This window comes from Silene latifolia, chromosome 11 (genome assembly GCF_048544455.1).
Source record: "Silene latifolia isolate original U9 population chromosome 11, ASM4854445v1, whole genome shotgun sequence".
Taxonomy (NCBI): domain Eukaryota; kingdom Viridiplantae; phylum Streptophyta; class Magnoliopsida; order Caryophyllales; family Caryophyllaceae; genus Silene; species Silene latifolia.
Window position 1 is genome coordinate 123,909,914 of NC_133536.1, and position 13,440 is coordinate 123,923,353.

The 13,440-nt window shown below is 40.4% G+C and overlaps 1 non-coding gene across 1 annotated transcript; it reads left to right on the forward strand.

The window, feature by feature from the left end:
* Positions 1-219: 219 nt before the first annotated feature.
* LOC141616582 (small nucleolar RNA R71) lies at positions 220-326 on the forward strand. Its single transcript, XR_012530919.1, has one exon. It is a non-coding gene; the product is annotated as a small nucleolar RNA R71 (small nucleolar RNA).
* The last annotated feature ends 13,114 nt before the right edge of the window (positions 327-13,440 follow it).

Sequence of the window (13,440 nt, forward strand, 5' to 3'; positions counted from 1 at the left end):
GCACCCAATTGAGTAACGGAGTCCACTTCATGCTTTCCTCCTCTAGTAGCCTTGCGAGGCCTACTATATTGTGAATTATGGACCGCCATTTCCTCAATTTTGTTCCATGTTTGATTGTCATCAACTTCGGTGAACATTCCATTTGATCCCATATTGAGAATGTTCCTTGAATCTTCATATAAACCATTCCAAAATTGTTGCACTAAAAACCATTCGCTAAGTCCATGGTGAGGACATGAGCGACAAATACCTTTGAACCGCTCCCAAGCTTCATACAAAGATTCTTCATCCCTTTGCTTAAAACCCGTAATTTGAGCCCTTAGCATGTTAGTCTTTTCCGGTGGGTAGAATTTTTTGTAGAAAGCTAGAGCTAACTTCTTCCAAGAATCTATTCCAAGGGTGGCCTTATCAAGGCCCTTCAACCATTGCTTTGCGGTGCCGATTAACGAAAAAGGAAATAAGACCCATCTTATTTGGTCTTGAGTCACGCCCGTTTGAGAGATAGCATCACAATAATCGCAAAAGGTTTCCATATGAGAATGAGGGTCCTCACTAGGCATTCCCCCGAATTGGCTCCTCTCAACTAGTTGGATGAAGGCGGACTTGGCAATAAAATTACCGGTGAGATGTTGCGGTGTAGGAGTACCATTTGGTAGATTCTCCTCGGTGGGTATAGAGTGTGACGAGAATTTAGGCATTGTAGGTGGATTTTGTGTGGTATTGTTTAATGGGTTCTCTTCTCCTTCTATTGCGAAAGGATTGACAAACTCACTAGTGGGTTGAACAACTTCACCAACACCTCCCAAATTCCTCCTAACAAGTCTCCTATTATTCGTCAAGGTTCTTTCGATTTCACGGTCAAAAGGTAACAAATCTCTTTGTAACCTTCTAGACATGCAAAATATCAAACAACTCGAAAACAATTAGAACAAACCTTGAGGAGTTTTACTTCCCCAAGGTGAAAAAGACACAACTAATAACAATAAAAGAAATCTTAAATCAACTAAACACCGTCCCCGGCAACGGCGCCATTTTTGATCGAGGCCATTTCGTGTTCACAATTAAGCATATGTGGTCGTTGGTCAATGGTCGATACAAAACACAATTTATACTTCACAAACAACTCTACAATTAGTAAAGAGGCAAGTAAAGGTCGGATCCCAAGGGACGGGTATTGAAATGAGAATTCTATTGTAACTAGTAGTGTCTAGGGGGTGTCACAAATTGGGTTGATATAGAAGGTTACTAAACTAAAATAGCAATGAAAATGAACTAGCAAGATGAATAAAATAAGGGGTGTAAACAATTGATTAAAGGCACTAGGGTGTTATGGGTTGATAGGGGAATCATGGGATATGATCATACAAACATGTTCTCAAATTATAAGCAAGCAATTATTGTTGTGATGGATTGAGTTGGGTTATATCTTACAATCCTAGGAAAGTTTGGGTCCCGGAGCCGAATCGATTAGATTGTACAACACCTACAAGTCGACTTAATCTTTCCTACTCAACACATGCATGGTCTAACAAGACTCGAGTTGGGTTATGTCTTACAAGTCAAGTTGAAAGGATAGAAGATGATAGTAAATGCAAGGATTCATAGACTTAGCATTTCATCAAATATAACATGTGCATGTATTAAGCTCAAAACAACCAAGCAAATAAGATATGAAAGCATATTGATTTAAGCATGAATCATCCCCCATGTTGGTTTCCCCTAATCACCCATTAAACCCTAGTTAAGAGACTACTCACTCATTATCATGTTGATCATGCTAGAAAGGTTGTCAATTATACTAACATAATGAAACATGATGAATAAATGAAAGTAATTAAAAATAATTAAAAAGGGATTAAGAGATTATACCTACTAATGATTCCAATAATAAAGCAAGAATAATAGAAGTACTTGAATCCTAGATTGAGAGGTTGTCAATCTCCCAATAATAACCCAAATAATCTTCAATTACCCAAAATAAAGGAAGAACAAGAGAGAGATTAAAGAACTAAAACTTGGATTAAAACTTGATTAATACTTGATTACAATATTGAAGAGAGATTTGATTGATATTAACTACACTAATTATTGATAAGAAGAACATGCTCCTCTAATTAGACTAATGGGGTATTTATAGTGAAAATTAGGGAGGATGCATTAGGGTTAACTAAGGGCTAAACTAGTAATTACACTTTTTAAGTTGAGCAAGGAGAATCCGGTATTTTCTGAGAGAAGGGCTTCTCTTTTCGTAGCTTGAAGAATGAAAATCGTGCTGTACTGAAATCCGTGCGGATTGGAGTCGGGACGCCCAGATCTGGACTGAGGAATCCGAGCGGATCCTTGGGCAAGACGCTCGGATTTGTGAGGGGGAATCCGAGCGGATTCCAATGTGGGACGCTCGGATTGGGCTGGACGGACGGGCGGATTTGGTACAATCCGTTCGGATTGTTGGTCAGCGTCAATTCTTCTTCTTTTCTTCCCTTTTCTTCATAAATTCCTTGGGGATTTCCTCGGGGACTCAAGGATCCTTTTCTCAACATTGCTCTTCTACTATGATATGTACAAAGGCCTTCTAGTCTTGTCTCTCCTTGATGCTTGGTCATTGAATACAATCAATTTAGCCTCGTTTTGCCATGAAAATGCAAGATTCTTACTCCTTTCCTACCAAGGGATCAAAATCTTAAAGAATATGCAAAACAAAGAACTAAAGATAAGAAATGACCCAAATAGGCACTAAAAAGCATGGAAACGATGGTAATTCGGGGGCTAAATATGCGCCAATTATGGTCACATCAACTATGAACGGGAGAACTTACCGTAGTGTGCTGGGGTATCGTCTGGGTGTTCCGTTATTCTCGGTATCTAGGCCCTGTCCTGCTTGCTCTCGGGTTTTTGCTGGGGATGTTTTTGGGGACCACGCTGTTTCTTGTCAGATCGGTTGTGGGCGTTAAACATCGGCATAACCTTGTCCGGGACACTCTCTTCGACATCTGCTATAGATCTGGTATTTCTGCGGGGAAGGAGGTTGATATCGGTTTGGTTGATGGGCATGGTGGCTCTCTTCGTCCTGCGGATTTATTGCTTTATTCTTGGGACAGGGGGCGTGATGTGTGCGTCGACCTGACAGGTTCTTCACCTTTGACTCGATCGGGTTGTGATTTTGTGCGGGCCGGGTTGTCGCCGATCTTTGCTCGGCGAAAGTGTGCTAAGTATGGGGATTTGTGCGCGGTAGCGGGTTATGGTTTCCTACCTTTCTCTTTCTCTTCACTCGGGGAGTTGAGTTCGGATCTTTGTTGCCTTGCTCAAGCGGATCCGAAATTCTCGGTATCTCGGGATCTTTGGGGCTCGGGTAGCCGCTTACATTTTTACTCGTATTAGCTTTACTATTGCTAAGGGTGTGGGAGCCCAGATTGTCTCTCGGCTCCCCACCAATTTCATGTAAACCTTTTATTTTTATTATAATGAAAGCTGCGCGCATAATAATAAAAAAATAATAGTAATAACAATAGTAATAATAATAGTAATAATAATAGTAGCAGTAATAGTAGCAATAATAGTAGCAGTAATAGTAGTAGTAATAATAATAACTGTAATAATAATAGTAATAATAATAATAATAATAATAATAATAATAATAATAATAATAATAATAATAATAATAATAATAATAATAATAATAATAATAATAATAATAATAATAATAATAATAATAATAATAATAATAATAATAATAATAATAATAATAATAATAATAATAATAATAATAATAATAATAATAATAATAATAATAATAATAATAATAATCTCCTACCTCAGAGTCTGTTTTCTCTTTGACGCCACACCAGATTGCTTTATGGCAGTCTCAGCAGGGTTCTCACTCCTCTGATTGGTTGCGTGCGGTTCCTATCTCGGGGTTGGGTCAGAATATGAACGGGAGGACCTAACGTTGTGTGTTGGGGTATCGTCTGGGTGTTCCGTTATTCGCGGTATCTAGGCCCTGTCCGGCTTGCTCTCAGGTTTTTGCTGAGGATGTTTTTGGGGACCACGCTGTTTCTCGTACTGGTACTGTGGGCGTTAAACATCGACATAACCTTGTCCGGGTCACTCTTTTCGACATCTGCTATAGATCTGGTATTACTGCGGGAAAGGAGGTTGATATCGGTTTGGTTGATGGACATGGTGGCTCTCTTCGTCCTGCGGATTTGTTGCTTTATTCTTGGGACAGGGGGCGTGATGTGTGTGTTGACTTGACAGGTTCTTCTCCTTTGACTCAGACTGGGATGGCGGCTTTTGTGCCTGGCTGGGTTGTCGCTGATGCTGCTCAGCAAAAGTGTGCTAAGTATGGGGATTTGTGCGCGGTGGCGGGTTACGGTTTCCTTCCTTTCTCTTTCTCTTCACTTGAGGAGCTGGGTTCGGATGCTGTTGCCTTGCTCAAGCGGATCCATAAATTCTCGGTATCTCAGGATGCGGGGGCTCGGGTGGCCGCTTACATTTTTACTAGACTTAGCTTTGCTATTGCTAAGGGTGTGGGAGCCCAGATTGTGTCTCGGCTCCCCACCAATTTCATGTAAACTTCTATTTTTCTTTTAATGAAAGCTGCGCGCATCCTTCGATAAAAAAATAATAATAATAATAAGAACAACAATAAGAACAATACTAAGAACAATACTAATACTAATAATAACAAAAGACAATAGTTTCCTAATTGGCATCATATATTTCCTAAACCTAGACTATAAATACATAATACATCAGAAAAGTAATTCATAAAAGTAGAGGAAGGAGATTTAGAAGACGAAAGAGCAATTAGCGAGAAAAGGTAAGATCGTCTTATAATATAATGTATTGATTTTGTAATTATTATAACTCGTAAACTAGACCACCGTATCCCTAACTAAGACCTTGACCATGGCCGTGAACCACGAGGGCGTGATCGGACCCACCTTGGACCACCATTGACCGGCGAGAAGGGGGTTGTTTAGTTGTGTCTTACGTGGTGATTGTGGGTTGATTAAACTGTGTATTGCTCGCATACTATACTCCCACCGTGACTCGACTAGACCCCAAATTGGGTTGGCTGGGTTGTGGGTGATAGGTCGACGACGGTGATGGTACTTGGGTGGTTATGGTGGTGGTTTGGCCGGAATTCGTGTGGGTTTTCGGGTGTTGTATGGTGGTGGTTGTTGTGCGATGAACAAGGAATTAAACCCTTTGTCGTAACTGTTGAGACCCAGAGCTGGGTTGGGGTTGCTTAGGGTGGTGAGTCGACCACCTTAGGTGGTCATGGGTGGATAAAGTTGATGGCCTGGGTGGTTATTGACGGGATTTTGCGAAACAGGGGCAACAGGGTAAGGATGTGAACACGGTTTTAAGACTGGAACCGTGGCCATGTTGGTGGCTATACTGGGGAAAGGGGACCACCCCTGGAGTCACCATGGGACATGGAGTAAACGGTGGTGGCCAGATGTAACACCCCCATACTCCAAGTGCCTTACCAGGACCACTCAGGTATGAAGACATTACCATCTCGGTTACCCGAGGCAATGATAATCAAATAACAATGAAGAAACAACGTTTAATTATAAATGCTTAGCGAAGAGTTACAATTCTCAAAACCAAACCAAAAGTACGATACATGTTCTCAAACCGATCGTTCTAATCGACATGTAAATAACTAATAAGCTACTGTTGAACACTCCTATCATCATGCCGTGGCCATCCCAGCTATCCCAGAACTCATCTCAATACTCGCTCAAATATCGCTCACCATCCCCGAATGGATCACCGCAGTTTACAAAACAACACCGGGTCGAGTACTAATCACACAATTCAATATATGCCAACAATAAGATAAACAGACGACTTTAATCACACACACACAATCACGCCAAATCCAATCATCTCAATCACCGATCGTCCTTTGGACCAGCCCCGCCGAGTGGGGGACCGCAGCCGCACCCACCAAATCCCCGCTCCACATAGTGAGCGATAACCCTGTCCATTAATGTGCACATCCCTTCGGTGGCGGGTTCCACATTAGGCGAAACTAGGGCGTGAAGCCACTCCCGCAAGTGACCCCACTCGGCCGAGGCCACGCCTCGCGAACCCGTACAACGATCACAACCACAATCACAATACAATTACTATATCAAACAACCAATCACAATACATCAACCAATATCCCATTATGGGACTAATACTGAGTAGGAAATCCTACCTGGTAAGTACACAATCGACGGTCTCTCTTCTTTGAATCAAAAAGCTTCCTCTATGAACCCTCCTCCTATCATACAACACATAAAGGCTACCAAATCACATACTACACATAAAACCCCAACTCTCTAAATTAGGGTTTAACCAAATCAAAGGAAAGACAATAAAAAGGGTACATAGATCTTACCCTCGACGCAAGGAACTCAACGGTATAATCAACGCTAAGAACTGACCTTCCAAACTCCGGGTATTGCTAATAATGCGATTAGGATGAAGAACTTGCTTGCTTTCTCTCTTAAACAGTAATTTAGGTTTTGCAAAAGTGATTTAGAATAATGACGACAAAGCTTAAATACCTTAATCGCATAATTAACAAAACCCGAGAAAACTCCCTCAGAAACCGCTACTCGATCGAGTACCCAAGGCTACTCGATCGAGTACCCCCTTACTCTATCGAGTACCTAAGGCTACTTGATAGAGTACCCCTTTACTCTATCGAGTACCTAAGGCTACTTGATAGAGTACCCTCAGTCGAAACTTTTCTAAAACGCAACTTACCCTTACTCGTGAGTAAGGCCTACTCGATAGAGTACCCCAAGACTTATAAATACGGAGTATTACGGTCTTCCCTCCTTAAAAAGAACTTCGTCCCCGAAGTTCAACCCATACTCTAAAAACAACCATACTAACTCGACCAAGACACAACAACATAACTAAGAACTCAAAAACTCGACCAAACATAAAACATGAACTCTTAACACCCACTCCACCAACTATGTTTACTTCCTTAACATGACTCACGATATCGTATCCACCACATATATATCTCTCACGACACCAACTTCATACATAACCAACCACCATCCACTAACACTGCTAGCTCCATAATATCATCCACTATCAAATCCAAAATCAAGACAATCATAGACATCAAACGGAATGTTACATTCTACCACCCTTAAAAGGAACTTCGTCCTCGAAGTTTACTCAGACTCATAACATCATCCTCCAACTGTCAACATTATATAAAATATTCTCATACTCCGAAGCATCACACTACTATAAGCACGGCCATGGCCTTTTATAAGTATTATCCACAAAACAAATCCCTCCTTTACGCTACGCTAACACTCTACTTTCAATTATATTACAACATGCACCACCATGAAACTCTCTTTTATCGCCTCCTACTCCTCTTAAGATAAATGTTACGTCCTCGTAACTCACTAATACTAAATCCTAGATATATCTTTTCATAATCCTCATCACCATCGCATGTCAAAGATAACCACCTATAATCTAAACACTCGCCATGCACCTACCCAAGGCTCACTTACTTAAACAACTCTCATACTTCACTTCTCTCGTCACACCACCTAACCTATACCACAAAATCCTTAATTTAACCCAAAACTTCACTTGTTCCCTATTACCGCAACATGACACACCTCTCTATATAAACTACATAAAACTCTTACCGCCAAAAGCATAACTCACGATCCACACTTGTTACGTACACTCACACTAGATCCTCAAGTTCCTTTCTTTTATTACCGCAAGCCTCATACATAACTTAACACGACATTAATTACTCAACGCCCTACACTCACTGTCTCAACAAAGGATTATGAACCACCTGCATATATCAGATCATTACCACACATGTTTTACGAATCACTTGCCATTACCATGTCCACTAAAGCCTTATCTAGAACAAGATCAAAATTATCAGAACAACCTCTCACAACCGTGTCCCATCAACAGAATATCACTATACCATGACAACAGCGAAAACATATACCACTCTATTTCATATCATATTCTACCCTCATTCCCAACTTAACCTGGTAAGAAACATCAATAACAAAACAACTGTCTATCTGTACAAACTGAAACTCACAGGAAGCAACATCAAACAAAACAACAATCTATGTATGACTGGTATGTACTTTCGAAACTCGAATCATAATCATCCCACCTACTCCACCACAACCGGTGACGGCATCACAACACCGCCACCAACAGCCACACTGCAGTGCGAAAATACCCGCATCACAACACTATGTACCGTGCCCGGATCACCACCCGAGGCACAACAACCACATCGATAGTCATCACAACTACATACAACTCCCATAAATACTGACTCGGAATAATTTCTCAGACAAGAAAAACATACTCAAATCCGCTTTACTAAATCATAACACAACATATTTTATGAATTAAATAGATAATTACCTCGTGAATATCATCCCCTTACCATATCACAGATTGACATGTACCATGAATACAGACAAGCATAACTAGTCATGCCAAAACAGTCAAATTATTACCTTTTTAAACATCATTCCATTACGTTCTCGTATCCAACATGTATTACAAAAAATTCAGATAACAACTTTATAATTATCACACCATACCATATTTTTTTTTTGTGAGGTCAGAACCTCACACAAACATTTATATATGACATAGACCCATAATCACATCCAACCAGTCAATCCTGATCACGTAAGTTACCACTCAACAAAGGTTACCTGTCGCCCGAGTTTAACTCGCATGCCCCTCATCAGATTCTTCCATTCGCATAACCCTCACCTTCTGCCACACTTAACTATACAGCTAACACTCACTAGGAGAAACCGCCTCCTAAGACTATGTCTTATACTTCCTCACAACCATACCTATCAATTCAATCTCTACAAAATCAGCCTCTTTAGAATTGCCATCTTTCCTATTTATCATTAACCTTAACCACTAGAGACAACTCCTCCACACAACTACCGTTCGTACATCAACTTCTTACACTCATCTCTAAACATCTTCGTTTCTTCCCTATCTTTGGTTATCATCCCCAATAACGAGCATCAAATCCATCAACCAAAATTACCTCAACATAATTCCCAATACTATTCTTAATTGTATCATCATCTAACTCTCCACCAAAATCTCATATCCTGCAGATATTCTACCAACTTCTTACTTTCCTTAATTCCTCAAAACTCAAGACTAATCATGTTATTCCGAAACTCCTATATAACCATTAATTCAATTCCTCATGATAGTATCATGCATCTTGACGATTCCTTACTTTTATATCACGCAACTCCGGTGAACATTTTCTTAGTTTTACTCCCTTTTTTTTTTTTATTTTTTTTATTTTTTTTTTTACACTCGACTAAAACAATTAACCATTCAACTCCTTATTACTTCTTCCTAACTCTTTAGTGCTCCGATCACTTTCTCATTGCTCCACAATTCCAATCCCGTTATTTCTTATCGATATTATCTCACTCTTCCTTACCATAAAATGTTCTCTTATTATGCCATTAATCACCCTTGCCCTTCGATCCATAAAAATCAACGTTTAATGTTCAAACAATTACATCTCCTTTTTTACATCTCTAGAAATCAAAATTCTTTTATACCGTTAATTACCCAAGGAAATCACACATTAGTTTCGTCTCTCGATAACACAAATTTCCAAACTCAGTCACTATCTGCAAATCCACGTCGCGACATGTCCCATTAAGTTCGCTATAAACCACTCTTCTCAATTCCTCTAAAACGACCTTTCATTACATATATTCTTACTCAACACTATTTCTAACCATCTCCCTCCATAATTCATTATACATCTCAGGTTGCTACTATCCACATCCTTTCTTTCAATCTTTTCATTCTCACGTTCCTTAAACTTACATCATGCCTTGCCCACATTCACTTGCATTTACATTACCCAACACACAATCATATCACTCATCTCGTCTCACAAAACCTGTTCTATATCTCAATTAAGCCATAACGATCTTCCTTTTTTTTTTTATTTTTTTTTTCCACTATCTATCACAACCACGTATAACTCATGTCCTCCCCATCGAACTCACACTCATCATAGGTGCCACTCTTTACACCATAAGGTTAGGTAACTTGCGCTTCAGGACCAACACAAACGTAAAACAGTGCATAAAGAAGTAATATAACAGCTTTGAATTAAACATAATATGCAACGAATGTCAAAAGATAAGCATATGACCCAAAACAGGGGTCACTAGATCGAGTTCAGGCCACTCGATCGAGTAAGGGACTTACTCGATCGAGTAGGTGAAGATCAGAAGCACGTAAAACAAATTACCAGGGACACTCGATCGAGTAAATGACGTACTCGATCGAGTACCCCCTACTCGATCGAGTACCAAGGATACTCGATCGAGTACCTACGCATTCTCAGCACTGTCCAGTTTTCGTAAAACAGTCATAACTCACTCATTTCTTGGTCGTTTTGGGCGTGTGACCTATCGTTAGAATCGTAAAAGAGCAAGCTATCACCTCCAATTAGAATCACATTAAAATCATTTACGCATCTCAAGTTATAACAGTTTAAAGACAACTTTGTCTTTGAATCGACGACATAACTATTTGATTTTTACTTCCAAACAACTTAAACAACAACCAAGTTAAACGAAAACAACCCAATACTCATGAAACCAGTAGCCCCAATCACATATTATTATTTTCGAAAACAAAGCAACAACATTCATCATGCACTTTTCTAATAATTCCAACCAACATTGTAAACCAACTATCATGCAACATGCTTTCAATCAACAACAGTTCTATATACTTCACCAACCTTTCATTCACAAACTCGATCTTCTACTCCAAACATCCAACAATTACAACATACATCATCACATTCACATACAAGCTAACAAGCAACACATACGACCTTGACATACTACCCCCATGTGACCGGTTCAAAATTGTAGGGCGAGTTTGCGACTTTAGGACGTCTCCCAAGCCTTTGCATTAGCTCCTACAACCTTTACCCCGGGTTCATTTTAATTGACTCCCTATGTTCATTAGGTTCATTGGTTACAGGTTTCGGGATCGCGCTCGATACCATTTGTAACACCCCCATACTCCAAGTGCCTTACCAGGACCACTCAGGTATGAAGACATTACCATCTCGGTTACCCGAGGCAATGATAATCAAATAACAATGAAGAAACAACGTTTAATTATAAATGCTTAGCGAAGAGTTACAATTCTCAAAACCAAACCAAAAGTACGATACATGTTCTCAAACCGATCGTTCTAATCGACATGTAAATAACTAATAAGCTACGCGGAAGACTCATATCATCATGTCGTGGCCATCCCAGCTATCCCAGTACTCATCTCAATACCTGCTCAATATCTGCTCACCATCCCCGAATGGATCACCGCAGGTTTACAAAACAACACCGAGGTCAGTACTAATCACACAATTCAATATATGCCAACAATAAGATAAACAGACAGCTTAACTGTCACACACACAATCACGCCAAATCCAATCATCTCAATCACTGACTGTCCACTGGACCAGCCCTACCAGTGGGGGACCGCAGCCATACCCACCAAATCCCCGCTCCACATAGTGAGCGATAACCCTGTCCATTAATGTGCACATCCCTTCTGTGGCGGGTTCCACAGAAGGCGAAACTAGGGCGTGAACCCACTCCCGCAAGTGACCCCACTCAGCCGAGGCCACTCCTCGCGAACCACAGACAACGATCACAACCACAATCACAATACAATTACTATATCAAACAACCAATCACAATACATCAACCAATATCTCATTATGGGACTAATACTGAGTAGGAAATCCTACCTGGTAAGCACACAATCGAGACGGTCTCTCTTCTTTGAATCAAAAAGCTTCCTCTATGAACCCTCCTCCTATCATACAACACATAAAGGCTACCAAATCACATACTACACATAAAACCCTCAACTCTCTAAATTAGGGTTTAACCAAATCAAAGGAAAGACAATAAAAAGGGTACATAGATCTTACCCTCGACGCAAGGAACTCAACGGTATAATCAACGCTAAAAACTGACCTTCCAAACTCCGGGTATTGCTAATAATGCGATTAGGATGAAGAACTTGCTTGCTTTCTCTCTTAAACAGTAATTTAGGTTTTGCAAAAGTGATTTAGAATAATGACGACAAAGCTTAAATACCTTAATCGCATAATTAACAAAACCCGAGAAAACTCCCCGTAAAACCGGCTACTCGATCGAGTACCCAAGGCTACTCGATCGAGTACCCCCTTACTCTATCGAGTACCTAAGGCTACTTGATAGAGTACCCCCTTACTCTATCGAGTACCTAAGGCTACTTGATAGAGTACCCTACAGGTCAGAAACTTTTCTAAAACGCAACTTACCCTTACTCGACAGAGTAAGGCCTACTCGATAGAGTACCCCAAGACTTATAAATACGGAGTATTACACCAGAGGTGTTAGTGGTGGCTGTGGCGGTGTTGGCGAAGAGCTTTTTACGCGGTGGTTGATGATCTCGAGTTTTTGGTAATTGGTATGATTGTGGTTGTTGTTGTTATGGCGTGAGTTCTCAAGTGGTAGGGGACGGTTGGGCTTGTGGTTGGAGGTCGTCAGGGGTCGTGGTGTTGTAGGCTGGTGGTGACGGAGTTGGGTGGTCCTGCAGATTTAAGCACGGTATGAAATGACCCAGAAAAAACTCTGCTTGGCCTCCTGTTACGGCAGACCATGAGAAAGAAACCAAAGTCACCCAAAAAATGCCTTAATCTCAAGAGACAGTCGATAGTCAAAAGAATCGACTCTAGGAACACAATGGACGTCCAATCCACGACCTCGCACCGAATGTTTTTAAACATTTAGGACTCCATTACGTTGTCACAAAAATTGTCCTACGAGGTATCGTTATAACCCGTATTTGTGATCGATCAGCCAACTGATTGACTTATGGCTCGTTGAACCCACCATCAATCGACTGCACAATATAATAGCCAGAGTTATCAGCTCATGTGGGCGATTACGGACCAAAACAAATATAATGTAATTCAGTTCATTTTGTGGCGTTCAATGTTGTCAGTACAATCCACATGAAAAACAAAATAGAAATAAAACGAAGAAGTTATAAATAGTATATGAAAAAGATAATGTATCAAATCCATAATCAACTACTACAACTCAGGAACACGTTTAATTCCCATGGAAATAACGTGCCCTTCATGCTTATCATAATTCAACGGTTTAGTGAGAGGGTCCGCGATGTTATCATCCGAAGCTATCTTGTCAATCACTATCTCCTCTTGCTCCACGTAATCACGGATCAGGTGAGCCTTCCGATGTACATGTCTAGACTTGTTGCTAGACTTAGGCTCTTTAGCCTGGAAGATGGCACCTCTATTGT